Genomic DNA, 8,816 nt, shown 5'->3' with positions numbered 1-8,816 from the left:
CAAAAAGTAAATGAGTGAAGGTTTTTCAGGGGAAAAGGTTGGACAGTTTGTCAACATGAATACCATGGCAATACTGGGAAGATGTCCAGTCAGCATTCAAAGTGTACCGATTTTAGGCCCAGTTGAACTTGTACCAGATATATCTACCTAAAAAAGAGGGAAGAAAATCATGGGATTTTGGATTTACCCTAGGGAAAATGAGTATAAAAGAAAAAGAAGGACACCTTAAAAGAGGTGGAAAAACAAAAGAGAAAAAATAAAGTGTAGCAGCTGAGTAGAGTCAGGAAGAGGAAGACGAACGTAGGCCCTCTCAGCCACCACAGGACACTGCATCACTAGAGTGTGGTCTAGATAAGCAGAAGCTATCTTCTCAATGTTCTTCCTTTATTTCTTGATTATTCATCGTAAATTTATTTTTTTATTGAAACGATATTGATTGATACTTTGGATTTGAATTTTAATTGCCAACCCATGAGCTAAATCTCATAGGGTTGGGATTACTTATGAAACTCTTATTTTCTTTAATGATTGAAGTGTAGATATGCCCTAATATACTGTTTCATTCAATTTTTTTACAAAATTACTTATTTACAAAATCTAGACATAAATGGATGTACAATATGTTCATTAAGTTAATCTAATTCTAACAAGGTTAGGTTAATTAGATTGAAATTGAATTATATGAGCGAGTGTTTGACGTAATACTTGTAGCAGCCTCTAGACATAGAGCAATGTTCATATGGAAAGAAAACAAAATAGTTCCAGGTACCGTGCTAAAGGCCTATAGACATATATCACTTAAGGTAAGGTAATTTGAGGTCTTGTTCTCAAAAGAAGTAGGACATTTTAGAACTTTTCTGATTAGTAGATTAAGTATGGTTTTGCCGAGGCATTACTATCAGTAAGGGCAGATTCTTAGTAATCCCGACATTTTAAATCAACATCGTAGGCCCTCTATCCTTTGCCGTAGTATCTTTTCCATAGCATTTTTAGTTGTTTATTTGTTCGTTTGCATATTATTCATGTAATTATTCTTGAATTTTCCATTGCATTCTTATTCTAGTTTTGTCATAGCATTTCCCATTATTTATCAGTTATTCATATTACACACATCATTATTCCTTCAAATTACTATTACATTCTTATCACTATTTTCGTCATAACTTTAATCATGCTTCATTATAATAACTCAACCATTTTACACCTAACCAATCCTTGTTGAGACAATTTCATTTATCACTTATTACTTGATTCGACGTGTATACTTGCACAATTCGCATATCATTTCACACGTGATAGGAATTCTGGCTCGAACTAGACAGTCCTTCCGAGGTAATGTTTTTTCATTTGACAAAGGTGTTAGTTAATCAGAATTGACTAGTTTATGGCTTATCATATCAGATTTTTCAGGATTTGGCTTCTGAAGAGTAGAAGTTTCAACTTTCGGTTGAACTTCCTCAGCTACCTTAAGCTTTAACATCTTCCTACATCGTAAAGTGACAACTTTGCTATATTCTTTGCCTGAAACTCTTGGATTTTCTGTAATGCTAGGAAAAACTCCTTGCGGTTTATTCTGGAGTTTAAAGGTTAATCGGCCCACTTGATTCTCCAAATTCCTCAACGTTGCTGCTTGCCCTTTGATCAGTGCATCATTCTTCACCATGTATGCTTTCAAATAGTTCTCCAAACTATTGGAAGATTTAGCTTACGATGGTTTCTAAACTTGCTAAGTGAACCCTGGTAGTTGATTTGGTCTGGTTTGCATGTAAATGTTATTAGGACCGACTCATTGGTTACACCATGAGAAATTTGGATGGTTTTTCCATAAGGGGTTATAGAAGTTGGACTGTGATCCTAGCCCACTACTATTTTGATTATGATTTCCCATATAATAAAAGGACTTTGGATTTGATAGGCAATTTTCAAACGAGTGTCCATCTCCATGATATACATAAGAAACATTTTCAAATTGACTTAGTGGCTAAGCTACAACATTATTAAGACCGTTAATATTAAAATTTTTAAGCATTGAGGATATAGAAGATACCTAAGCTGCCAGCAAAGTAAAGACATCAATGTCATATACTCCTTCTACTCATCTTTTTGAGGCTGCTCGGTTGGTTAAGCATTGATAGTTATTATTGGCAATTCTTTCAATAATCTTGTAAGGCTCGTTGTAAGACTTAGAAAGGAAGGCTCTATTTGTCGAAGCATCCACCATCATTCTAGTATGAATGTTGAGAGCAATATAGAAAGTCTACATTTGAATGAAATAAGGAATGCCATGATAAGGGCACTTCCATAATAACTCCTTTAACTGCTCTCATGCCTCTTATAAAGATTCTTCATTAAGGTGCTGAAGTGAAGTGATTTTATTTCGAAACTTTGCAGTCAGAGATGGAGGGAACTATTTCATTAAGAAGCATTTAACTAACTCTTGCCATGTAGTTATAGAACAAGACGGTAGGGAGTTTAACCATGCTCCTGCTCTATCTCTTGAGGAGTATGGAAATAATCCTAGTCTCAAGACATCGTCAGTGACCCTGACTAATTTGAATGAGTCACTTACTTCCATGAACAAGCGAGGGTGAAGATATGGATAGTCAGTAGGCATCCTACTAAATTGACCCATATTTTGCAACATTTGGAACATGGCTAGATTTAGTTCGAATTGCAGTGCCTTAATTTTGGGTCTCACAATGCTCGGATTAAGCTCGTTGAAGAGAGGAATGACATATTACCGAATGAAACAGTTTATATCATCGATAACCATGATTGAATTGTGAGTATTAAAAGTAAATGCTCCTCCTTAAACATTGTAGCACCCATATCCCGTTTTTGTTGCTAGATTAAGGATCAAAGTGTTAGAGAATCAAACAGAACACTTTATCTTAATTAAAAACAAATATTCAATTAATTTATAAACATATATCAATTCATAGAATAAATATTCACATGGGCCTTAATTCAAGTTTACGAGGCCCTAAATTAGTTTGAAAGTAATCAGGGATAAAAAATGAATCAAAACATAAATTTTAGGAAAAAGTTGAAAATTTAGAAGTAGGGGTCACATGGCCGTGTGACACAGCTCAAACCGTGTGAGCATTAGAAGTAGGGACACACGATCGTGTCCCAGCCCGTGTCATAGACCGTGCAACTAACTGACTTGGCTTACATGGCCATTTCGAAGGTTGTGTGCTACCTCGTGTAACCTACTGACTTAAGACACAATACTGTGTCTCGGCCCATGTCTCAGACCTTGTGAAACCTACACCAAAACTAACAAAACACTCACAACCATGTAGGGTGACTGTGTGTGGCACACGTCCGTGTGACAACCCATGTCCTAGGCTGTGTGCTTCCAAATTAACCCTTTAAACAAACTAAAGTCAACCTAACCTTACACATCAATAGACACCATTTCCACAAGCATTCATAAGACCAAAAGTCATTACAAACTTGCTCAAAATATACCAAATCAACTATTATATATGTTCTAACCAATGTACCAACAATAGGTACCACAATTACAATCAACGTTGAACCTATTCAACTATATAATTTCCATCACTTAGCATACCTTATGCATACCAAATGACCATATCACAAACATATGAAACAACCTTCTTCTTTCTACTTACATAAGAGTATGCATAACTACTATCATCTCATATGAATATACATCACTTACAAGTTTTCATCAAAAGACACAAACAAAAATGAACTTGACACAATTAAAAAACAAATCAATCACCAAAAGAACACTTAAAACCTTATTACATTCAAATCATACCAAAATAACACACAACCCTATACATGCCACTTATAACCATTTCAATATATTCAAAAGCTACCAAAGTGGATCGATGGATAGTGTGATTGTGCTCCAACAAAGATTCCAACCGTTCGAGCTTTCCGATGATCTACAAAACAAAGAAAACAACTATATAAGAAACTAATGCTTAGTAAGCTTATATAAAAAAAAACTTAAACTTACCAATTGCATTGAATTAATCAACCATGAGAAAATTCATTTAATCAAAGACCAAATTTCCTTTTCCTGTACATCATACAATTCCATTAACTAGAAAACAACATTAGTATTAGCTCTCATATCATTTAATTTGACTAATTCCTCTATTTGAACGATAATATTAATTTATCACATCTTTATCAATTAATTTTAACATAACAAAATAACTATTTAAATTAATCCAAAATAGAAAAGATAATAATTTCTATCCTTAAACGAACTTACATCGACAAATACAGTTGTAACAATGAAGTCAACGATTAATTCAACACATAGTTTTTCCTCGATTTTGATTCGTTTGGTTTGTTTTGTGATCTAAATAATAAGGTTTCACTCAACTAATTCATTTAATAACTTAAAATAATTAATTTCACTTATAACCCTTATTAATGAGAAATTTACAAAATTACCCCAATATTTTACCTTTTATTCAATTTAGTCCTTAGACCTATAACTTGCAGATTTACCATTTTAAAAGATAACTCATGTTATTCGATTTCTTAGGGGTCTAAAATAGCCCACATCTTTAACAAATTCACATTATTTCCCTTGAATTTTACTATTTAAACAATTTAATCCCTAACATTCAAAATCACTTAACAAAATATTAATATTTAGCTATCAACTTTAAAAATTCATCCATTAAAATAAAAACACTTCAAAATCATTCATGGAAAATCCTTAAACCTTTAACGATTTTACAATTTGACCCCCGGGTTAACTCGATTAAGCTAATACGAGCTCAAAAACATAAAAATTATTAAAAACGAGGTTCAAAATCTTACAATGCAAAAGAAATCAGCCATGGTCGAAGCTTAATGCTAAGAATAATAGTGGTTTTCCATCATTAAATTCGGTGGAGAAGAAGCATTTTAGAAGATGATACATTTTGTCATCTTTTACACTAATTACTATTTACCTATTTACTATTTTAACCTTTAAAATTCATGAAATTTACCATGCAACCTATCCATGAATATCCATTAATATTAAATATGGTATAATTACCATTCAAGTCTATTAGTTTATCTTTTTAAAGATTTTTTGTAACACCCCTTACCCGTGTCTGACACCAGGATAGGATACGAGGTATTACCAGACTTTAATTAAAGCACTCAGCCAAAGCCGGGTTATAAAGAATTTTTTTTATTTAAAACTTTTCGTTCTCAAGTACAACGTCCCTTAAACGGGTTTATGAGGCCCAAATCATATGTTGAGGTGGTTCGGGAAAAAACCGATGACAATGGAAATGTTTAAGGACTTAGAAAATTTTCTTCGTGAAACAGGGCCACACGTCCGTGTGGAAGGGCAACACGCTCATGTGGCCGTTTTGACATAGCCGTGCTGAAGGCTCATGTGATTCACACGGCCTAAGCACGAGGGAATACGCCCGTGCCCCAAACCCATGTGAATTAAATTCCAAATTCGAACCTAGAGGGTTTTCACAAGGCCGAGCACACCCCCGTGTCTACAGCCCGTGTCCCTCACATAGCCATGACACACCCGTGTCGTAGCTCGTGTGTAAAAATCTTGACATTCTGTTTCTAACGTCATCAACTCTTAAGGGTCACACGGCTAAGGCACACGCCTGTGAGCTAGGTCGTGCCCTTCCTACGGCTGAGACACACGACCGTGTCTCTGCCCGTGTGTTTACTACCATGCATACTGACTTGTAAAATTGAAGTGCAATGGACACACGGCTGGACTCCACGCTCGTAGGGTAGACCACGTGTCACACACGGTCTAGACACGCTTGTGTTGACAAAAATAAGGCTATTTACCAAGCCTCATTGCCACCCTTACTTGTACTAACTTACACAAGATCTACCAAACCAATACAAGAATAACATATATAACCAAATTAGCCACAATCAATGGAAATTTGCATCAAATGCATCTAATAATAATTAATATTAGCCAACATTAATGGCCTATACAAAATGTTATCACATCCATCATAAGGGCCAACACTTGTGGCTAATCGAACAAGACACTAAACCAAAGATTCGAGTCCCTATACATGCCAAAACTACAACATTTAAATTAACTATACCAAAGCTTCAAATGATAGTGTGATCAATGCCTCCGACGTCCCTTGATCCCCGATACGAACCTGACAGCACTATAAGAAAATGGAAAGGAATGGAGTAAGCATAAAGCTTAGTAAGTACATATATGCAAATAATGTATAAGTAGGAATTCATTTATCAGATGATAATTTATTAAACTTGAATGATATATACCATTTAAACCTCTTTATCTTACTCTTCACTTCATTTATGCATACTTGCTACATCTCGTCACAGAATAAGGCCTTATTCATAAGTTTAGTACACATACCTGTAATCACCCGTAAAATAACTCAAGTTCATCCTCTCTAATGACATGCCTCATTGGAATTATCACCAACTCACTTTTTTAATTACCCGTTGAAATCACAGAATACTAATGGATACACGGGAAGTTCGCACCTAAGTGCCATATAAGTAGCCAGAGCTACATCATGCTATTTAATGCTCGCATTTTGAGCTACTCAAGGGCCTTTCTACCAAGTCAGTACTCGAACCCCATAGCACTATCATGCAACGCCTGCTCATTAAACTACTCACGGGTCTATACACAAAGTCTGCACTCAGACCCATATAGCGTTAACATGAAATGCTCGCTCAACGAGATACTCACGGGTTTAGTCACAAAGCCATTATCCGGACCCATATTACATATAACATTCATCTCATGAACTCAGATACAACTCATGAGTTCAGACCATCTAGTTTCTCATGACCTACTTTGTGTATTCTATACTATTCCTGAGGTTCAATGGGATTTCAAATCTAACCCATTGTCATCGCACTTGTTCATAATGTAGGTTACTCTTATATCACACTATTTATACTTTCATGGCAACAAATAATATTTTGATACATGATAACGATAAAAAATTCAAATGTATATATTACCACATTTAAAAGTAAGCTACAATGAAAAATTATTTACATATATACTTACCTCGGTACAAAAAGATAGGAACGAGCTTAATCCTCGTAAACTTAATTTTTTCCCCGACCAAGACCTGAATCACATTTCTCTTGATCTAAAATGTCGAAATTTAGCTTATTTAATACTCAAATCATTCAGTTCAACTCAAGACTCATACTTTGGTAAAATAACTGTTTTTCCCTTAAACTTTGCAGAAATTATGATTTTACCCCTAGGCTTGTAAATCAATTTTTATCATATTTCTTTAAGTATTAAGACTAATTGAATTATTTTTATACTAGAAGCAACCCATAATTCTCATTAATTCACACATTCACCATGTAATTTATAACTTAGGCAAAATGGTTCTTAGCTAGGGTTTCTATGAAAACCTCTTCACAAAAGTTGTTTGTTTAACAACCAAGATTCATTTTTTCCCTAAAATTTCAGCTAACAACATACATGCTTTCATGGAAAAACCCTAGACCCTCATCCATTTTGCAAATTAGTCCCCTTTTTAGAAAGCTCATGTTACAAGGGGTACAAAAATACAAAAATCATCAAGAATAACCTTCAAAATGACTTACTTGCAAGAGATACAAATGGCTGATATTTTGAGCTCTCTAAACCCCCTTTTTGATGTTGAAAAATCGGTGAAGAAGAAGATTATGAAGTGATATCATCCTTTCTTTATTTTATTTCTATTTTATCAATTAAGCCACCAAAACCCACCTAACATTTGACCATTTGAATTTTCCTTGTCTCTTGGCCAGCCATCACTTATCTAATGGCCTAATTTCACTTTAAAGACCCCTCAATATAGGTTCCCTAGCACCTTTGGCTATTAAAATAGGACTTTTGTACTTTATGCGATTTAGTCCTTTTTCACAATTAAGCTCACAAACGTTAAAATTACTTCACCAAAATTTTAATACACTCAAATAATCATGTTATGACACCAAAATAATAATAAAAATAATTTCTCAACCTCGAATTTTTGGTCCCGAAACCACTATTCTAACTAAGCCCAAAATCGGGCTGTTACATTTTTTATCCATTTGACTAATGGAAACCAAATTTTGCACCTTTTATGATTTAGTCCTTTTTAATTAATTAACTATCTAAACATTAAAATTTCTTATCCAAAATTTAATATAACCTTAATAACACTCTTTAAATATTAGCTTTGGTTTATAGAAACAAGGTCCCGATATCTTATTTTCTAAACCCACTTAACTTTAAGGATTTACCACTTGGACCGATTATTCAATCAAATAACATAAATTATCAAATCAAAATTTATTATAAATTATATTTGACTCATGAATATTAAAACATAATGTTTACAAATTCTTTTGTTGGATTTGTGGCCCCGGAACCACTGTTTCTGACACCACTAAAAAACAGGCTATTACAAACATGTTGTAGAGGATCCGTGTTTACTTGAAAACTACTAAAGTAAAAAAAAAAGAAAAAAAATAAAATTGAACCAATTTACAAGATAATAAAAGAAAATAAAAAAATTTAATAAATTTAAAAATAAAATAAAATAAAATAAAAACAAATTGGAAAGAATAATTTCACAAAAAATGATTAAGGCAATAGTTCTTGGCAACGGCTCCCAAAACTTGGTTTGCGATAGATTGTACAAGTATACACAGTTGTTACCAAGTAATAAGTAAGTAAAAGAGTTATCATCTCCACAGGGACTATATTTAAATCGATAATTGTAAAATTACTATTCACAAGTTGGTAAAGAAACACAATAATTTGGGATGATAGATGTTAGTAATTAATTAACTAG

General features: G+C 33.7%; 1 non-coding gene across 1 annotated transcript; it reads left to right on the top strand.

Annotated features, from left to right (window-relative positions):
- The first annotated feature begins 2,279 nt into the window (after window positions 1-2,279).
- Window positions 2,280-2,386, top strand: LOC128282059 (small nucleolar RNA R71). The gene has a single exon (XR_008272350.1). It is a non-coding gene; the product is annotated as a small nucleolar RNA R71 (small nucleolar RNA).
- Window positions 2,387-8,816: the final 6,430 nt, after the last annotated feature.

This window comes from Gossypium arboreum, chromosome 1 (assembly GCF_025698485.1).
Source record: "Gossypium arboreum isolate Shixiya-1 chromosome 1, ASM2569848v2, whole genome shotgun sequence".
Lineage (NCBI taxonomy): Eukaryota > Viridiplantae > Streptophyta > Magnoliopsida > Malvales > Malvaceae > Gossypium > Gossypium arboreum.
Note: the sequence above shows the minus strand (reverse complement) of the source record. Positions and strands in the feature narration are given on the sequence as shown.